Source organism: Bos indicus, chromosome 16, assembly GCF_029378745.1.
Source record: "Bos indicus isolate NIAB-ARS_2022 breed Sahiwal x Tharparkar chromosome 16, NIAB-ARS_B.indTharparkar_mat_pri_1.0, whole genome shotgun sequence".
In the NCBI taxonomy this organism is placed as follows: Eukaryota; Metazoa; Chordata; class Mammalia; order Artiodactyla; family Bovidae; genus Bos; species Bos indicus.
Window position 1 is genome coordinate 39,760,688 of NC_091775.1, and position 21,674 is coordinate 39,782,361.

General features: G+C 40.4%; 1 long non-coding RNA gene across 2 annotated transcripts in view; it reads right to left on the reverse strand.

The window, feature by feature from the left end:
• The window catches only part of LOC139176374 (uncharacterized), a 58,222-nt gene extending 38,532 nt beyond the window's left edge, over positions 1-19,690 (reverse strand). For both annotated transcript variants that reach the window (XR_011560785.1, XR_011560784.1), the window contains exons 1-3: positions 18,916-19,690; positions 13,430-13,514; positions 617-720 (exon numbers count right to left, since the gene is read on the reverse strand). This is a non-coding gene — a long non-coding RNA (uncharacterized lncRNA). The remainder of the gene's footprint in view (positions 1-616; positions 721-13,429; positions 13,515-18,915) is intronic.
• Between the last annotated feature and the right edge of the window lie 1,984 nt (positions 19,691-21,674).

Below are 21,674 nucleotides of genomic sequence, written 5' to 3' on the forward strand. Positions count from 1 at the left end.
GAGTTTGTAAGGAAAAAAAGAATGGAAGATAAAATTCAGGAATTTTCACAGAAAGTGGGGCTGAAAAATAAAATGATGGACAATACAAAAGCAAAGAAAATGTAAGGACCCATCTAGGAAATTTAACATCTGAATAATAGGACTATCAGAAGAGATTAAGCATGATTAAATTATTGTGGAGAAGTAAAGTTTGCCACCCAAAATGGGTCTCTTTGGCATGAAGATTATTTTAGGCTGATTATTTTTAAGAAACAGAAGTCTCAGGAAGTTTTTGTTTTTACCTCTCCCTTAGTTGCTTAAAAAATAGATAAAGGGTCTGTTCCTGGAACTGAGCTATCACCAGAGACATCTACAAAAAACATGGGCTGGGCTGGTGGGGAACTTGGAAGGGCCCAGATATCAGAGCCCACTTGGTGTCCCGTTGTCTCTGCCTGGCCCAGCAAACCTCTGTTTACCAAACATTGTCTTTTCCATCTCCATGTCAGTTGCCTTCCTCCTCAAACTACTACTTCACTATCCTGGTTAAAGTCTCAAACTACTACTTCAATCCTGTTTGGTTTTCAGCTAAAGATGGTATTTAATGTGAGGGCTTCAGCCATTTTGATGAGTTACTCACTTTTCCTGTGTCTTTCCCATGTATCTGTGTTATTAAACTTTTGTTCAATTTTCTTCTGTTTATCTGTCTCATGTCAGTGTAATTCTCATACCAGCCAGAAGAACCTAAAGGAGTAGAGGAAATTATTAAAGAATTAATATTAAAGAACATATTTAATAATTAACATAATTAAATAAATAATACAACCTCCCCTCCCTCAACTGAAGACCCAGTGGAAAAGCCCATTCATTTCATTCAGCATAATGAATGAAAAAAGCATGGTGGAGTTGTTTTAGACATGTGAGTTTTGAGCTGCTGTTACAAATAACAATGAAAATATATCACATAAATAGTTCAATATAGGAACCCAGAGCTTAGGGGAGAAATCAAGTTTAGAGATACAAATAGGAATCCATTAGCTTGTTAAAAAACAAGTATTTGAAGCCAAAATATTGAATAAAATAACCTACAGAGAGTTAAATAGAAAAGGAGAAACAGAAAAGAGAGAAGGGAAGCGACTAGGGCTCAGAGCAAAGCCCTGCAGAGGAGATAAATACAATGTCTCAGAGAATGAGAGAAAAGACTACTTCAGAGGCTTAGCAAAATCAACTGTATCAAAAGCAACCACGATGGAGGGAAATAGAGGAGATTTAATTGTTGTATGTACTGATTGGAGAGCACTAGTCATCTTAGTAAGAACTGCACATCTTTTAGAAGTATTAATTTTTTCAAAAATTATAGTTGGAGTATGGTGAGATAATGGAGAAGTGGAGATGCCCAGGAGGTAGGTGGATATTCAAGTTTGAAGCCCCCGAAAGACAGTGGGTTCTCATTCAAAGATATAGAACACTGCGTTTCTGTAATAAATGCAGGAGGAGCATTTCTTATAACGCTGTTGTATTAGTTGATGGCATAAGTCACTAAAAGTAATTTTAGGAGGGACCAAAATAGCCAAGTATGAGTAAGAGGCACCGGATAGTCTGGAAGGACTACCTAACCTTTAGAAATCTTCCTTGAACATTATTTTCCTCTCAAATGAGCTTTTGCCAAGGGTTTAGCTCCTTACAGATATGTGGCAAATTAAGGGAGTAACTCTCTGACAATCAACTCTGCCAGTATATACAGAAACATTTACACAACTCTGAGAATTCAGTCCTTTATACCTGCATTAACTATAGCCCAAAAAAACCTTCTTGCTCATATTACCAATTGCCCAACTGGTAAAAAGAGGAAAAGAAAATTTCAATGAAATGTTTTTATTTTAAATTTAGCAGTGCATTTTGCAGTGAACCCTTCAAGATATTACAGTTGCAATATGTAATCCTGGGTAATTAAATGAATTAATCTGTTCATTTCATATGAATTAACAGTAGAACATACTTCCTGAAAATGATATATACAGTGATATACAAAATAGGTGTAGCTCCTGCCCTTTTAGAGCTTACATTCAAGTGGAGAGATAGAAATTAAATCATAAGTAAATATGTGACTATAGACTGAAAGAAGTTTTGAAGGAGCAGTCTAATAAAAGGAAAATGACAGAGTGACCTAATTTAAACTGTGAAGGAATGTTATCAGGAAAGCTATCTAAGGAAGTGACATTTAAACTAAAATGTAAAGGATTAGTAATAACTTTCCAGCTAAAGACTGGAGGATTAAGGACATCTCAGGCAAAGGCCAGCAGGCAGGAAGTCCTTGAGGCAGAAGATGGTATAGTGCTGCTGGAAATCAGTAAGCAAGGTAATTGGCCAGGAGGTAAAACCAAACAAACCAAACAAAGCAAGACCTTACAGGTCATTTGAAGGATATTTGCTTTTACCTAGGTAAGTGTTCAGAGAAGGTGATGGCACCCCACTCCAGTACTCTTGCCTGGAAAATCCCATGGACGGAGGAGCCTGGTAGGCTGCAGTCCATGGGGTTGCTAAGAGTTGGACACAGCTGAGCGACTTCACTTTCACTTTTCACTTTCATGCATTGGAGAAGGAAATGGCAACCCATTCCGTGTTCTTGCCTGGAGAATCCCAGGGACGGCGGAGCCTGGTGGGCTGCCATCTATGGGGTCACACAGAGTTGGACATGACTGATCCGACTCAGCAGCAGCAGCGGCAGCAGCAGCAGGTAAGTGGTGTAAACAAAAGTACTACTGGACTTCCTTGATGGTGCAGTGGATGAGAATCCACCTGCCAATGCAGGGGGCACGGGTCTGAGAAGATTCCACATGCTGCAGAGCAACTAAGCCCATGTGCCACAACTACCGAGCCTGCCTGCTACAACTACTGAAGCCCGCATGCCTACAGCCTGTGTGCTGCAACAAGAGAAGCTATCACAATGAGAAGCCCATGCACGGCAATGAAGAGTAGCTGTGGCTCACCACAACTAGAGAAAGCCCTCTCAAAGCAACGAAGACCCAGCACAGCCAAAAATAAATAAATAAATAAAATTTTGTTTAATACTCGAAAGTTTCTAACTTTTCCAACTAAGGTCCATCTAGTCAAAGCTATGGTTTTTCCAGTAGTCATGTGACAGCTGGACCAAAAAGAAGGTTGAGTGCTAAAGAATTGATGCTTTTGAACTGTGGTGTTCAACTGTGGTGAGAAGACTCTTGAGAGTCCCTTGGACAGCAAGGAGATTAAACCAGTCAATCCTAAAGGAAATGAACCCTGATATTCATTGGAAGGACTGATGCTGAAGTTGAAGCTCCAATACTTTGGTCATCTGATGCGAAGAGCCAACTCACTGGAAAAGACCCTGATGCTGGGAAAGACTGAAGGGAGGAGAAGGGGATGACAGAGGATGAGCTGGTTGGATGGCATCACCGACTCGATGGACATGAGTTTGAGCAAGCTCCAGGAGATGGTGAAGGACAGGGAAGCCTGGTGTGCTGCAGTCCATGGAGTCACAAAGAGCTGGACACAACTTAGCAACTAAACAATGAACAACAGATGTATTAAGGTATAATTGAGACACCATACATACAATTAATCCATTGTGAGCATAGAGTTTGGTGAGTTTTATTATACAGTTGTGCAACCATTACTGCAATCATCCAAAAGTTCAGTTGTGCCCATTTGCACCCATTCATTCCCACCCTTACCTGAGGCCATTACTAATCTGATGCTGTTACTGAACCTAACTCATGCACAGCAAAACCAATCTACTGATGCTGGATCATGGTGAAGGAAAGCACAGTGTTAAGGCAGGGGACCGAGTAAGGAGAACAGGCAGTTCATGCTCAAAAGACCCAAACTCCCGAGAGGGTTTCAGGGAAGGGTTTCTAAAGGCAACACTGGGGTTGAGGGTGGTAGGGTACAGGATCACCTTATGGGTTTCTGATTGGCTGGTGGTGAAGTAACAGGGTGATGTTTCAGAAATCTTAATCATTTACCTTCTGGTTCCAACCAGTCTGGGGTCTACCTGCTTTATCTTCTACCTGCTTAAGTTTCTGTAGAACAACTCAAAGACATGTGTCAGGTTGTTATGTATATCTCCTGAGGAAAAACTAGACTCTGCTGTATCTCTAAACTATTGTTTAAACTATCATTACTTTTCTTGCTTGACTGCTTTTCTTTGTTTTTACATTCACTCATTTCTCTAAATAGTAACTGTTCTAAAGAGAATGCTCTTTGGAACTCAGGGAAGGCCTAAGAGACTAAAGCCTTTTTCTACAAATAAGAAATGGGGGACACAGAGGGGCTTTTGTACCCAGGAGGGCCCCAAAGGATCCTGTTCAGCTTCAGTGACTGTCTCCATAGTTTTCTCTTTTCTAGATTTATTAAATAGAATCATATGATATGTAGACTTTTGTGTCTGGCTTATTTCATCTAGCACAGTGTTTGAGATTCAGAGATGTCATTGTAGTTTGTTCCTTTTTATTGCTGAGTAGCATTCAAATGTGTGCATAAAACAGGTTTATCAATTCACAGTCAATGGACATTTGGATTATCTGCAGGCGGTGTCATTTATGAATAATAATGCTGTGAAAATTCATTAATCTTGGTCTTATAATATGTTTTATTTCTCTGAAGTAGAGAAGTAGAACTGCATGGTCCTATGGCAAGTTTCTGTTCAACTATTTTAAGAAACTGCCAAGTGGCTGCATGATTTTCCATTCCCATCAGAAATACATGTGACTTTCAGTTTCTCTGTATCTTCATCAACACTTGCTATTGTTTGATGAAATAAAGTTCATATTTTATAGCAAGATAAGAAAAATTGAAACATAAAATTTTTCTTTGCTGTTTCAACCACCTTCCTCCCGTTTCACAGGTATCATGCCTCTGCATTAAAAAGACCTCCTTAGGAGATAACATCCCTTCTTAATCTCATCATGGGTCACAACCACTTAGGAGATAACCTTCCTTGATCTTAAGAGGCCACAGTGTCCCATGACCCACTACTTTGTACCTGTAGATCCAGACTGTGTAATCTGTCAAGAATATATCCTTTAAGGTACAGCCCTCTATCTCAAAAACCTATATAACTGTGCTTTGACCTTTAATGGGCAGAACAGTCCTCAGCTTTCTGAAAGACTTCTTCCTGGGTTATGGTTCTCAATTTGGTTAGAATAAATTTTCCATTTCTTTCTTAAATTGACTGATTAATTTTTTTGTGGACAGTCTGACTTTTTTAATCTTACTCATTCTAGTGGACGTGTAATAGTATTAATATCACTTGTGGTTTTAATTTGTGTTTCCCTAATGAATAACAATGTTTGATATCTTATTTATTTTCAGTGTAACTGTAGTTGACTTAAAATATCATGTAAGTTTCAGGCGTACAGCTTCAGATTCTTTTCCATTATTGGTTATCACAAGATACTGAATACAGTTCCCTGTGCTTTACAGTAAACCCTTGCTGTTTTTCTGTTTTATATATAGTACTGTGTATCTGTGAATCCCATACTCCTAATTTATCCTTCTCCCTTTCCTTTTCCCTGTGGTAACCATAAATTTCTTTTCTATGTCTGTGAATCTGCTTCTGTTTTGTAAATTTGTGTATTTTTAGATTCCACATGTAAGCAGTATAGTATTTGTCTAACATTTCGTTTTCTTTAGCCATTCTTCTGTCAATAGGTCGGCTTTGACAGGTTGCTTCCATATCTTGGCTATTGTGAATAGTGCTGTTATGAACACTGGGGTGCGTGTTTCATTTTTAATTATAGTTTTGTCTGGATATATGCCCAGGAGTGGAAATGCTGGATCATAGTAAAGTTCAAGTAAGTCACTTCAGTCATGTTGAACTCTGTGCAATCCCAAGGACTGTAGCCCACCAGGTTTCTCTGTCCATGGGATTCTCCAGACAAGAATACTGGAGTGGGTTTCCATCCCCCTCTCCAGGGGATTTTCCCAATCCAGGGATCAAACCCAGGTCTCCCGCACTGTGGGCAGATTCTTTACCATCTTGGCAATTTAGCTTTCTTAGCTTTCTGAGGAAAATTCATATTGTTTTCCATAGTGGCTATACCAATTTACACTTTCACCAATAGTACAGGAGAGCTCCCTTTTCTCCACACGCTCTCCAGCATTTGTTATTTGTAGACTTTTTAATAATGGCCAATCTGATGGGTGTGAGGTGATATCTCATTGTGGTGTTTTTTTCCCCCAAATTTACTTATTTGTTTTATTTCTGGTTGTGCTGGGTCTTTGTTGCTGCACAGGCTTTTCTCTAGTTGTGCTGAGTGGAGGCTACTCTTTAGTTTTCGGTGCTCAGGCCTCTCATTGCAGTGGCTTCTCTTGTTGGGGAGCATGGGCTCTAGGGCATGAGGGCTTCAGCAGTTGGAGCCGGGCTCCAGGGCAGAGGTTTAACAGTTGGGGCACATGGGCTTAGTTGCTCTGCAGCATGTGAGATCTTCCTTGATCAGGGATGGAACCCGTGTTCTCCTGCATTGGCAGGCAGATTCTTTACCAGAGCCACCAAGGAAGCCCTCACTGTAGTTTAGATTTGCATTTCTCTGTTAGCGATGTTGAGCACCTTTTCATGTGCATGCTGGTCACTAGATAAATTTTTTATAATAGGGAAGAACAAGTCTGACTCCATATTGGATGTTTCCTTTACCTTGACCACTATACTCTACTGCCTTTACTGCAAGCTAGTCACAAAAGGAAGATTGCCTATAGCTTAAAACATACATTAAGATCCATCTCTGGGAACCCTGCCGCCATGTCTGAGGGTTACACTAAAACACCTTTGCTTAGCTCACAAAAAACATCCTGACCAGGCCCACCTGTAAACAGCTGCAGGAAAGACTAGCACATCTCCTCTGGAGTATGGTCAGAACCAGGAAATATCTGCAGCAGCTTACTGCTTTTTCACTTTACTTCCTCACCCCTCCACCCATCTATGTACTGTAAAAGAAACTAGCATCAAAACACAGACAGGATGGTTCTTATCGGCATTAGTCTGCTATAAAAATATTGGTCTGCTGGCTTTCCCAATGAAGTCGTTATTCCTTGCCCCAACATTTCACCTCTCCATTGACTGGCCTGCCATGTGTTGAGCAGTACCAGCCTGAACTCCATAATGTTTTGAAGATACAATTCATAGGACGTGGTGATGCATTAGATAATCAGAAGGAGCGGGTATTTTAATTCTAATTTTCTAGCATGAAAATAGATTCAACAGAGACACTATTTTCTGATACAAAGGAGACACAATAAAAATAAGATTTGAGAGCAGGAAATCAGGAGTTGAATTTAAGTACTTTTGAGATGTTTGTGAACTTTCACAAGGTTCATAAAAATTATTTAAATTGTTATGAAAAATAATTTTCAAAGGTAGATTCTTAAAAGCAGAACTGCTGGACCAACAGATAAAGCTGATAGATACTACCAAATTCTTTTCAGGGTCCTGTTCCTTAAACCCTTGCTAAATCTAGATGTATCCATTTTTTTTTAATTGGCTCCTTTATATAACATCTATATCCTATAATTTGGAAATTAACATGAAAAACCAAATTTTTATTCAAATTTCCATGATTCTTGATTGAAAAACTGCAATATTATGATTTTTAAGAAATATATATTTGGTCTCTCATGGAGGAAGAAATTTTCCTCTCCCCTTCTAGGTTCTTTTTGGCTGGTCTAAAAATTAAATTGACATGAAACACATTAACAGGAGAAAACCAAACAAAAGTTGAATACTATATATATATGAGGTAGACTCAAAAAAACTGAGTAACTTGCCAAAATGGCTGAAACTCTCACCTTAAAGAACATCCTCAGTCAAAGACAAAAGTGGGTGTTGGGGGTGATGACTTGAGATCTCAAAGGGGAGGAAGACAATTGGAATGGAGATGAAAACATAGAAGAATTTAACAAACTTTGCTAGATTTGTTAGCAAAAACTCAACACTTAGTTCATACCATAGTTGTCTATGGTGATAGCTTTCTTGAAAGAGGCCCTCTGTCTAAATTCTTGGGGTTGGGGTGTTGTTTTTGTTGTTCAGTTGCTAAATCGTGTCTGACTCTTTTGCAACCCCATGGACTGTAGCCTACCAGGCTCCTCTGTCCATAGGATTTCCCAGGCAAGAAAAGTGGAGTGGATTGCCATTTTCTTCTCCAGGGGATCTTCCCGATCCAGGAATCAAACCGGCATTTCCTGCATTGCAGGTGGATTCTTTTACCACTGAGACACCAGGGAAGCCCCTATCTAAATTCTTTAGACAGAGGAAAGGTCAAAATTTCTTCCTCAATCTTCTCAGTCTTGATTGTTTTCAGTTTGAAATAATCTTCATGTCAAGGAGACATTTTGTGGTGGCAGATTTTGCCCCTCTACAGGTCACTCAGATGACCAAAATATATTTCTCGTATAGTATATTTGGTTTTCATCCATGGATCCTGACTCACCAGCTGTCATAACTGTTAGAGTTTCCTCAACAGTAATAGCATTGGCAGCAACTTTTATCATAATATTTGGTCTCCTGTCCTCAGTTCCTAAAACCACTTCAGACATAGAGTGAAATGGTGTCTCATTACTCATAACAAGACCTTTTTCACCATAATTGGGTTTATGTTAATGATGCTATTACCTTAAAACTGGGTTCACATCTTGGTTGGTGGGTATCAAGTCAAAAGACACAACTAAGCAGGGTAGGGAGTCTCTGGAGAAAGAGAATCAGGCATGGCTTACTTGACATAAGAGAAGCCCTTTTTGGCCTTAAGCCATTTTGTGGTCTAAGATGGGCCACAACGCTTGCCCTTAAACAGGTCTCATTAACTAATGACCTCAGTTCAGTTCAGTTCAGTCACTCAGTTGTGTCCAATTCTTATGACTCCATGGACTGCAGCACGCCAGGCTTCCCTGTCCATCATCAACTCCCAGAGCTTGCTCAAACTCATGTCCATCGAGTCAGTGATGCCATCCAACCAACTCATCCTCTGTTGTCCCTGTCTCCTCCCACCTTCAATCTTTCCCAGCAAAGGGTCTTTTCCAGCGAGTTGGTTCTTTGCATCAGGTGGCCAAAGTATTGGAATTTCAGCTTCAGCATCAGTCCTTCCAGTGAATATTCAGGACTGAATTCTTTAGGATTGACTGGTTTGATCTTCTTGCAGTCCAAGGTACTCTCAAGAGTCTTCTCACCACAGTTGAACACCACAGTTGAAAAGCATCATTCTTTGGCACTCAGCTTTCTTTATAGACCAACTCTCATATCCATACATTACTGGAAAAGCCACAGCTTTGACTAGATGGACCTTTGTCAGCAAAGTAATGTCTCTGCTTTTTAATATGCTGTCTAAGTTGGTTATAGTTTTTCTTCCAAGGAACAAGCATCTTTTAATTTCATGGCTGTAGTCACCATCTGCAGTGATTTTGGAGCTCAAGAAAATAAAGTCTGTCACTGTTTCCATTGTTTCCCCAACTATTTGCCATGAAGTGATGCGACAAGATGCCATGATCTTCGTTTTTTGAATGTTGAGTTTTAAGACAGTTTTTTCCACTCTCCTAGTTCACTTTCATCAAGAGGCTCTTTAGTTCCTCTTCACTTTCTGCCACAAGGGTGGTGTCATCTGCATATTGAGGTTATTGATATTTCTCCCAGCAATCTTGATCCCAGCTTGTGCTTCATCCAGCCCAGCATTTCGCATGATGTACTCTGCATATAAGTTAAATAGAGGGTGACAATATACAGCCTTGACATACTCCTTTCCCAACTTGGAACTAATGATCTTAGGGGAATGAAAGAATGAAGAAACAAAACTGTTTCTTCTCTTCAGACAAAAGAAGTAACAACAGCAAAGATAATATATCTGTGTTGTTCCAAAGGTAAAGATTAGCCTGAAGTGCTCAACCTACAGATCAACTGGAACCTATGGGGTGATGATGTTGACACTTTCTGACTCTAATGACTTGAGTCAACAAAAGCTTGGACTCTGTCAACCTTTGCTCGGATTCTATTCTGAATTCTCCACTGCTCAAGCCCCTTCATGAATATGCATGTACCATTAATTTAAAACTTCCCTAGTTCCGCTGTCAGGGAGACACTGCTTTGCGAAAGATGCCCAGTGTTGTCTTTATTTGCTGCAAGCAATAATAAATCCTTCTTTCTTTCAATCTCTGGCTTGGTTTTGTCTTTTGACACCCACCAAGAGTCAAACCCTGGAGAAGGCAATGGCACCCCACTCCAATACTCTTGCCTGGAAAATCCCATGGATGGAGGAGCCTGGTAGGTGGCAGTCCATGGGGTCGCACAGAGTCGGACATGACTGAGTGACTTCACTTTCACTTTTCATTTTCATGCATTGGAGAAGGAAATGGAAACCCACTCCAATGTGCTTGCCTGGAGAATCCCAGGGACGGGGAAGACTGGTGGGCTGCTGTCTATGGGGTCGCACAGAGTCAAACATGACTGAAGTGACTTAGCAGCAGCTTAGCAAGAGTCAAACCCAGTTTTTGGGTAACACAACCAAACCAAGGGGAAGGAGAAGGAAGGATGTATTACTTGCAGTAAGTAAGAGAACACCAAGAATATTTCTGAAAGCGATGTCTGCTTTTTTTCTTTTTCCTACCATATTCCAGTAGTAATAGACATCTATTTCATATCTCAGGATGTTCCAGATACTCACTGCAAACTCCAAAAGATAACAGTAGGGGGGTTTCCCTGGTGGCTCAGTGGTAAAGAAGCCACCTGCCGATGCAGAAGGCATGGGTTCGATCTTGATCTCGGAAGACTCCACATGCCTCAGAGCAATGAAGCCCATGCACCATAACTATTAAGCTTGTGCTCTGGAGCCCAGGAGCTGCAGCTACTGAAGCCCACACACCCTACAGCCCATGCGCCCCAACAAGAGAAGCCAACACAATGAGAAGCCCGTGCACTGCAACTTACTTTTTTTAATGTTAGAACATTTTAAAATGTTAACATTAAAAAAAAAAAAAAAAAAAAAAGATTAGTAGGACTTATCACTCCCACCTCCCAACTGGCTGAGGTGGACTTTAGGATTTTTAATAATTAGGACATGGCAGAAAAAGAAAAAGAAGACACTACTTTAGGAAAGATCCGAGGTGTTCTCCTTAGTTGCTACAAGTAATAAATCCTTCCTTCTCCTCCTTTTTGACTTGGTTGTGTCTTTTGGCTTATCATCCACCAAAAGATCAAGCCAGTTTTCAGGTAACAAGATGGCATCTGGAAATCACCTGTGAATGGAGGCTAGCTGCCAAGGGAACCAACCTTGAATAGAGGAGTGGAAAGTTCAGTCCCACCCTCTAATTTCCAGGAAGAATAAGGAACTAAAGGTTGAAATAGTCACCAATGCCCAATGATGTAATCAAGCATGCCTTTGTAATAAGGCCTCCATAAAACCCAGAAAGAGGTGATTTAGAGAGCTTCCGGGTTGGTGAGCATATGGAGATTCAGGGAGAGCAGTTCACCTGGAGAGGACATGATGTTCCACACCCTTCCCACACACCTTGCCCTATGATTCTTTTCCATCTGACTGTTCCTGAGCTATATCCTTTTATATAATAAACTGATAATCTAGTAGGTAAAATGTGCCATTCTAGCAAATTAATCAAACCGAAGGAAGGGGACTATGGGCACCTCTGATATCTATAATTTATAAACAATAGGTCAGACAGGCAACAACCTGGGACTTGTGATTGGCATCTGAAGTTGGGGGCAGTCTCATGGGACTGAGTTCTTACCTGTAGAATCTGATGCTGTCTCTGTGTAGACAGTGTCAGGTTGAATCGAATTTTACATCCAGCTGGTGTCAGAGAATTGCTAGTTGGTGCTGGTGTGAAAAAGCCCCTTTCCATACACATTGGAATTGGTCCCACACATCAGAACTGGGTGCAGAACCTTTAGCAACTTTTTAAGTAAAGAAGCCATTTGTATTTCTTCCTTTGTGGTTTCATAATTCCTATTGTTTCCTGTCTGCTTAATAATTAATGGTTATAGGAACTCTTTTATGATTATCCTCTTGCCTGTTACATATGTTGCACATATTTTTTTCTCCCAGTTTTTCTATCTTTTGTTTATGATAACTTTCATCACAAAAACATTTAATTTTACAAGAGAATCTTTGTTTATCTGTTTATTTGTAGCTTCTGGGCTTGGGGTCTTGCTTGTGCCTTTCTCTCTCCCAAATTACTAAAATAATCTTTGCTTTATTTGAGCGCATCATAGTAGAGTTTCTTAAGCTTAATCCTCTAAACAATTTGAAACTTATTTTATGATATGCTGTGAGATAAAAATAAGCTTTTTCTTTTTTTAAATAATGACTGATATTCTCAGTGGCATTTATTCAATACCTCATTATTCCCCTTTGATTTGAAATATTACCTTTAATATACTAAGTTTTCATAAATACACAAGTGAAGCCAGATTCTCTAAAGTTGATCTAAAGTTTTTTTTTTTTTTTCACAATAAGAATTACAGTTATTCCTGATAATAAAATCATGGTATCAGCATATAGGTGTGCTTATCTCCTTAGCAAGCAAGGGATCATGTAACCAGCTCAAAGGGACAGGATGTTAAGACATTATGAAAGACCTACTTTAAAAGGAGGGCATATGGGCTTCCTTGGTGGCTCAGCTGGTAAAGAATCCGCCTGCAGTGCGGGAGACCTGAGTTTGATCCCTGGGTTGGGAAGGTCCCCTGGAGGAGGGTAAGGCTACCCACTCCAGTATTCTGGCCTGGAGAACTCCATGGATTGTTCAGTCCATGGGGTAGCTAAGATTCAGACACGACTCAGCAACTTTCACTTTCTTTTTTCCTTCCTTCATTTGTATTTCTTTCAATACAAATCATCAGACTATATCACAATATAAACTACATCACACTACATTTTACTTCCAACTGAATTAAATATCTATTGACCTAGATTCTCCTGATGCTCTAAAAGTATAAGTTCTACATTAGCTTCAGCAGTTCTGGGGACTATATGCAGCTAAGTAGTTAAGTTCAGAATAGATTCCTGACCACAGAGACAAAGGCCAAGGAAAGATCAATAAGAGCTGCACATAATTTTATGCTATTTTTAAGAGATTTCATCACAAGGTGATACTTGAGTAAGACAATGGTCAATAATAGAAGAGCAGTGCAAAATTTTCTCCTGCTTGTCCTATAAACTATTTACCTAAGAGATTTCAAATGGAGTTTGTCCAGAATAGACTTACTGGCAAGCATTTTAGATTTAACAACTGATGAATTAAAGGTCTATAATCTGTGAGGAATGAAGAAATGACCTTAAAAAAATGGAATAGACATTTTAAGGCCTACCAGATGGGACTTCCAAATAGGGCTAAAATACAAATAACTGCTACAAATGAGAAACTATTATTCCACAAGGCTTGAATATCCTAGAGGAAGGAGATTTACACCACACATTTTGCTTACTTGTGGCTGTGCTGTGTGAACGTGTGATGTCAGGAAAAGACTCAGAGTTGATTTCCTGACTTGATCTTCCTGTATGGATATAACCCTAAGAAAATAAGAATGAGGATTTTTAGTTTGTCCTTCTAATGTTCTCATTCAAACAAGAGCAATTTACTAAATACCTGCTTCTCAAACTCCATGAAATCAAAATAGTATTTACTGAGCAATTTCTTTTTATGTACCAGTCAGCATCCTGTTATACATTAATTCTCACTAATATTTAGAGCAATCCTATTAAATAAGTGGGCTTCCCTGGTGGCTCAGCAGTAAAAGAATCCACCTGCAACTCAGGAGATGCAGGTTTGATCCCTGGGTCGGAAAGATTTCCCTGGAGGAGGAAACGACAACCCACTCCAGTGTTCTTGCCTGGGAAATCCCATGGACAGAGGTGCCTGGTGGGTTACAGTCCATGGGGTCACAAGAGTTGGACACAACTTAGTGACTAAACCACCACCACCATTAAATAAGTCTCATTGTCCCCCTGTTATAGAAAACTGAGGTTCAAAGAAGTTAAGTAACTTAAAACTAGTATATGGCGTGGACATGGTTCCAATCCAGTCCAGCTGATTCCAGAGTGTAAGTTCTCAACCATTGTACCATACCAGCTCAAAGGGAACAGATGGAGGACTAGGGCTATAGGTGTTAGATAAGTATGTTGTCATCCTTGTGTAGCAAGAAGACTACTAGAGAGTGGATTTTATCTGATTTCTCTAGAGAGAAATTAGAGGAAGCAATGTCGATTTTCAATAAACCAAAGTACATGAATTATCCTACAGCTATGGTGTTTAAGAAGTTGATCTTTAATAATTTAGATAACTTTTAATTTGTTGTTATTCACTTTGTGCAACAAAAGGCAGGCTCACTAAGCCAGCCTGCACTGCCAACAATTTGGCGAAACTTTTCATCCTCCTACCACAATCAAATGTTCAATTTAATTTCAAACTGTAATTAGAAAGTGTTACTTTTTAATGATTATTATTTATTGCTGGCATAGGCTCCAAATAAGTCCATTTTATGCATGTTTTCTTCTTTTGTGTTATTAAAGATAAGTGACATCTATCAAACAAAGTTGGTTTGTTATTACACAAGCAGCAATTATTAATATAAGCAGCAGGCTTTAGCCAAATCTGCTGAATAGATCAAGTCAGATTAGGTGGGTCAGAGTAGGCCACAGGGAAAATACTCAGTATCCCTGATAAAAATATAAATTAGAAGTCACAATAAGTGAAAAAAGAAGTACTTTGTTGAATGGGGCAATTTTTAAAAGACAGGATAAAATTTAGGATGCCTCATCGGCCATTTCATCTTTCAAATAAAAGGGCTAGGAAGGTTTACTCAAGGCTATGGTTTTTCCAGTGGTCATGTATGGATGCGAGAGTTGGACTGTGAAGAAAGCTGAGAGCCGAAGAATTGATGCTTTTGAACTGTGGTGTTGGAGAAGACTCTTGAGAGTCCCTTGGACTGCAAGGAGATCCAACCAGTCCATTCTAAAGGAGATCAGCCCTGGGTGTTCTTTGGAAGGAGTGATGCTAAAGCTGAAACTCCAATACTTTGGCCCCCTCATGCGAAGAGTTGACTCGTTAGAAAAGACTCTGATGCTGGGAGGGATTGGGGGCAGGAGGAAAGGGGGATGACAGAGGATGAGATGGCTGGATGGCATCACTGACTCGATGGACGTGAGTCTGAGTGAAATCTGGGAGTTGGTGATGGACAGGGAGGCCTGGCGTGCTGCGATTCATGGGGTCGCAAAGAGTCGGACATGACTGAGCGACTGAACTGAACTCAAGAGGGTAAAGGAAATAAATCAAAATGCCAAGGCAGTTCAGCTTCCATAAAGTGGCTGGATCAGTTGCCCTGATTCCAAGTCACATAACTGAGCTATCAAAACTATAGGTAGGGGCGTCCTTGGTGGTCCAGTGGTTAAGATTCTGAGCTGCCAATGCAGGGGACTTGTGGGTTCAATCCCTGGTTGGGGAACTACGATCCCACATGCAATGTGGTGTGGCCAAAAGATTTTTTTAAAAAAGAAATACTGCAGGTAAATCCCACTATGCAAAGGTAAATCCCTACACCATGAGAATACCCCTTTTCCCCTAAAGAACAGTCTAAACTTGTCTAAGAGGAGGAGATTTGGACTTACACTCCTATTAATAAACTAAGACTCAGTTCAGTTCAGTTCAGTCACTCAGTTGTGTCCAACTCTTTGTGACCCCATGAATCGCAGCACACCAGGCCTCCCTGTCCAACACCACCTCCCAGAGTTCACTCAAACTCACGTCCATCGAGTCAGTGATGCCATCCAGCCATCTCATCCTCTGTCGTCCCCTTTTCCTCCTGCCCCCAATCCCTCCCAGCATCAGAGTCTTTTCCAGTGAGTCAACTCTTCACATGAGGTGGCCAAAGTACTGGAGTTTCAGCTTTAGCATCATTCCTTCCAAAGAACACCCAGGACTAATCTCCTTTAGGATGGACTGGTTGGATCTCCTTGCAGTCCAAGGGACTCTCAAGAGTCTTCTCCAACACCACAGTTCAAAACCATCAATTCTTCAGCGCTCAGCTTTCTTCACAGTCCAACTCTCACATCCAAACATGACTACTGGAAAAACCGTAGCCTTGACTAGACAGACCTTTGTTGGCAAAGTAATGTCTCTGCTTTTGAACATGCTATCTAGGTTGGTCATAACTTTCCTTCCAAGGAGTAAGTGTCCTTCAATTTCATGGCTGCAGTCACCATCTGCCGTGATTTTGGAGCCCCCAAAAATAAAGTCTGACACTGTTTCCACTGTTTCCCCATCTATTTCCCATGAAGTGACGGGACCAGATGCCATGATCTTTGTTTTCTGAATGTTGAGCTTTAAGCCAACTTTTGCACTCTCCTCTTTCACTTTCATCAAGAGGCTTTTTAGTTTCTCTTCACTTTCTGCCATAAGGGTGGTGTCATCCGCATATCTGAGGTTATTGATATTTCTCCCAGCAATCTTGATTCCAGCTTGTGCTTCTTCCAGCCCAGCGTTTCTCATGATGTACTCTGCATATAAGTTAAATAAGCAGGGTGACAGTATACACCCTTGACATACTCCTTTTCCTATTTGGAACCAGTCTGTTGTTCCGTGTCCAGTTCTAACTGTTGCTTCCTGACCTGCATATAGGTTTCTCAAGAGGCAGGTCAGGTGGTCTGGTATTCCCATCTCTTTCAGAATTTTCCACAGTTTATTGTGATCCACACAGTCAAAGGCTTTGGCATAGTCAATAAAGCAGAAATAGATGTTTTTCTGGAACTCTCTTGCTTTTTTGATGATCCAGTGGATGTTGGCAATTTGATCTCTGGTTCCTCTGCCTTTTCTAAAACCAGCTTGAACATCTGGAAGTTTATGGTTCACATATTGCTGAAGCCTGGCTTGGACTAAGACTAGTTGCAAGTAATTTCATTAATCCTTTATTTTTCTAAACCAGTCCAGTATTTGATTAAAATGTATGAAATCATGCTCATCACTTATTCTAACTAGAATTGTTTTTCATGTATCAAATACGTTAGATTGAATGATACCTTGTACTCATCTTGCTTAAGAACTATATGATTCTACAAGTATAGAGTTGTAGGAAGAATAGGCACAACATCAGTTTCTGAGGGGGAAAAAATAACTGTCCCAGAATGATTATTCACTATGAGCTGAGAAATGCAAACAAGTGGGTGAATGTAACAATAGCACCTAAATCAAAGGAGGTTACAAGTTAAGGGCACTCTTTACTTACCAGCCCACTGTCAGAATATCATATTCAGTTCTAAAAAACACATTCTAACAATCATGCTGATAAAGTAAAATGTAACCAGTAGAGGGTGATCAGGATGGTAAGGCATCAGGATATCCAGGCTAGAGATAATACCAGGAGGAAGCTGGGGGGTTATGGAATATTTCTTTCCAGCTCCTGGAAAGATTGTTCCTCCCACAGCCTTACCACTAGAACCATCTAGGAATCCAAACCAGAGCAAGAGGTTATAAATGAACTGATAGAGCTCACCTTCTCCCTAGAGTTCACCAGGACAAATGTCCACATGCCTCACCTCTCTGTTTACCTTAGTCACCCACAAAAGCCCAAGCTTCCAGATCATCCATCATCATTGGGTCTTCTCATAGGACACTGTACATACCTGACTGATCCAATTTTCTTGAGGCTCCCAAACCATTCTGTCCTATGGAACTCCCATCAAACTCCTTTTTCTCAAATAATTCTCTGAGTGTGCCCTACTCCATGCTTCCCAGTAGTCTCTGTGAATATACTGCTGCCTCTGCATCCTTTCCGAATGAATATTTTTTCCCACATTCAACATATCACAATGTCTGGAGATGGTATAAATATCCTTGTTCTTCATTCTCATGTACAAACTAATTCCCCTCCCTGTGCCAACAAAAATTCAGCTCTTTAAAGAGCACAGTTAGACTCCAGAGTCTATTAACTCTTTATTTTCCAACCATCCATCAACTTCCCATCTTCCACCCTCGTTCTCTGCAGATCAGAAGCCTTGGATTTTCTATGGTCCTTTTTAGCACAACTGTTGTCATCACTCTTGGTTGATTCCACAACCAAGCCAAGAGCCAACCAATTTACATTCCTACCAACAGTATAGGAAGTTTCCCTTTTCTCCACCTCCTTTTCAGCATTTATTTTCTGTGAACTTTTTACATACCACATATACATGGCCTTTCTGACCAATGTGAAGTGATACTTCACTGTAGTTTTTCTCTAGTAATTAGTGATATTGAGCATCTTTTCATATGCCCACTGGCCATCTAAATACAGTGTTTTTAAAAAGATCAATTTAGTTGTTGTGTTAAGTAAAGCCAGTAAAGTGTGGGATGGAGAGTCAACAATGGATAGAAACAGGAGCAGACATGAGTTAGGATATGTCAACTTAAAAAATATTCACAACCTAAAAGTTGAGTTTTGTTTTATTCGGAGGGAATTTTTAGGACTTCAAGCATGAGAGACAGCATCTCAAGTAACTGTGAGAGAACTGCTCCAAGGAGGCAAGGGGAGGAATCAGGTTACATAGAAGTTTTGCAAGAACAGGTAGTCTGAACATCAAAAGATCTGTTGTTGGTGTGTTGCTATTGTCCTTCAGTTGCTAAATTGAGTCCAACTCTTTTGCAACGAAGGTTCCTCTGTCTTCCACTATTTCCTGGAGTTTGCTCAAATTTATGTCTTATTGAGTCAATGATGTTTTCTAACCATCATATCCTCTGCCACCTCCTTCTCCTTTCCCAAAGATTATTGTTACTTAAAGAAAACCAGATATCTCAAGTTAAGGAATTTATTAGCACTTTTCTATGTATGGAAGGATGCAAGAGCCTGGGCTCACTGAAATCATTCCTTTCATATGAACCTCAGCTATCTGGGGTCAGTATCCTGTGTTTTCATATCCTGAACTTCCTTTCCTCGGGGCTCACCATAGAGAGTGGTTGTAGTCTGGTGGCTGCTAGACAGCAGGTATTCTCCTTCTTGAGTTCCCTTAGGGCTCACCAGCTCACATTGGAGGGCTGCAATCGCTGATAATGGTGACATCCTTGCTTACTGATATGGAGGAAATATTCCATTTCTCATTACTGACTCAGTGGACACGAATTAGACCAAACTCTGGGAGATAGTGGAGGACAGAGGAGCCTGATTTGCTGCAGTCCATGAGGTCACAAAGAGTCTGACGTGACTTAGCAACTGAACAACACAATTCCATTTCCTAGATGCCACTGCAGAAGAGAAATGATAATAATTAGGACCAAAGTCACAGCCCAGTAGAAGGAAGAGAGTCTCTGATTTTGGATATATTTTGAAGGCACTTGATGATGTGTAGTATGAAAGAAGGAAAAGAATACAGGATGATTCCAATATTGTTGACCATGATAACTAGGATAGAAATACCACTCCTTAAACATTCAAGGGAAATGGTATGGACCTACCAGAAGCAGAAGATATTAAGAAGAAGTGGCAAGAATACACAGAAGAAATATACAAAAAAGGTCTTCGTGACCCAGATAACCACGATGATGTGATCACTCACTTAGAGTCAGACATCCTGGAATACAAAGTGGGCTTTAGGAAGTATCACTATGAACGAAGCTAGTGGAGGTGATGGAATTCCAGTTGAGCTATTTCAAATCCTGAAAGATGATGCTGTGAAAGTGCTGCACTCAATATGCCAGCAAATTTGGAAAACTCAGCGGTGGCCACAGGACTGGAAAAGGTCAGTTTTCATTCCAATCCCAAAGAAAGGCAATGCTAAATAATGTTCAGACTACTGCACAATTGCACTCATCTCACATGATAGCAAAGTAATGCTCAAAATTCTCCAAGCCAGGCTTCAACAGTAAGTTAAACGTAAACTTGGAGATATACAAGCTGGATTTAGAAAAGCCAGAGGAACCAGAGATCAAATTGTCAACATCTGTTGGATCATAGAAAAAGCAAGAGAGTTCCAGAAAAACATCTACTTCTGCTTTATTGATTATGCCAAAGCCTTTGACTGTGTAGATCACAACAAACTGTGGAAAATTCTGAAAGAGATGGGAATACCAGACCACCTGCCCTGCCCCCTGAGAAATCTGTATGCAGGTCAAGAAGCAACAGTTAGAACTGGAAATGGAACAGACTAGTTCCAAATTGTGAAAGGAGTATGTCAAGGCTGTATATTGTCACTCTGCTTATTTAACTTAAATGCAGAGTACATCATGCGAGATGCCAGGCTGGATGAAGCACAAGCTGTAATCAAGATTGCCAGAAGAAATATCAATAACCTAAGGTACAGAGATGACAACATTCTTATGGCAAAAAGTGAAGAGGAACTGAAGAGCCTCTTGATGAAAGTGAAAGAGAAGAATGAAAAGCTGTATTAAAACTCAACATTCAAACAACTAACATCATGACATCCGGTCCCACCACTTCATGGCAAACAGATGGGGAAACAATGGAAACAGTAAGAGACTTTATTTTGCGGGGCTCCAAAATCACTGCAGATGGTGACTGCAGCCATGAAATTAAAAGATGCTTGCTCCTTGGAAGAAAAGCTATGACCAACCTAGACAGCATATTAAAACACAGAGACATTACTTTGCCAACAAAGGTCCATCTAGTCAAAGCTATGGTTTTTTCAGTCACGTATGGATGTGAGAGTTGAGACTATAAAGAAAGCTGAATGCCAAAGAATTGATGCTTTTGAACTGTGGTGTTGGAGAAGACTCTTGAGAGTCCCCTGAACTGCAAGGAAATCCAACCAGTCAATCTTAAAGGAAATCCGTCCTGAATATTCACTGGAAGGACTGATGCTGAAACTGAAACTCCAATACTTTGGCCACCTGATGCGAAGAACAGACTCATCAGAAAAGACTCTGATGCTGGGAAAGATTGAAGGCAGGAGGAGAAGGGGATGATAGAGGATTAATGGTTGGATGGCATTACCAATTTAGTGGACATGAGTTTGAGAAAGCTCTGGATGTTGGTGATGGACAGGGAAGCCTGGCATGCTGCAGTCCATGGGGTCGCAGAATTGGACACAACTGGGCGACTGAACTGAACTGAAACATTCAAGTGCGTGGTCTCAACTTTGCCACTAATCTAAATAATTTTAGACAAACTATTGCCCTTCCCTGATCCTCACTCTTATCATTTGTACAATGAGAAATTTAAACTAAATTAGAAGTCCTCCTACTGTGTTTGGTGCATGCACCTCAGTAGGCTGTTCAGGAGATGGGAAGAAAGTCAGGCGAACTGAATTGCGGGCTTTGTATATTAAGGGTCTATTTAAGGTCTTATTTGAAACAGGAATCTGGGGAGTTCCCTAGCAGTCCAGTGGTCAGGACTCCATGTTCTCACTGTAGAGGCCCCAGTTCAATCCATGATCGGGGAACTAAGATCCCACAAGCTGCATGGCAAACTAAACAAAAACAGAAATCCACTAATAAACTTTTAAAAATCTTTTTAATTTGGGAAGTAATTAGATCATGATGATGGTGCCCTCATAATGGGATTAATGCCTTTATAAAAAGAGATTCTTCTCTCTCTCCCTCTTGTTCTTCCCCCTCTTCCCCTCCCCCTCTCTGATACAAGAAGATGGTGGTCTCCAAACCAGAAAGAGAGTCATCATCAGATCACCAACAGCTGTCTTTCTCTTGGACTTCCCAACCTCCAAAGCTGTGAGAAGTAAATGTTGCATAAA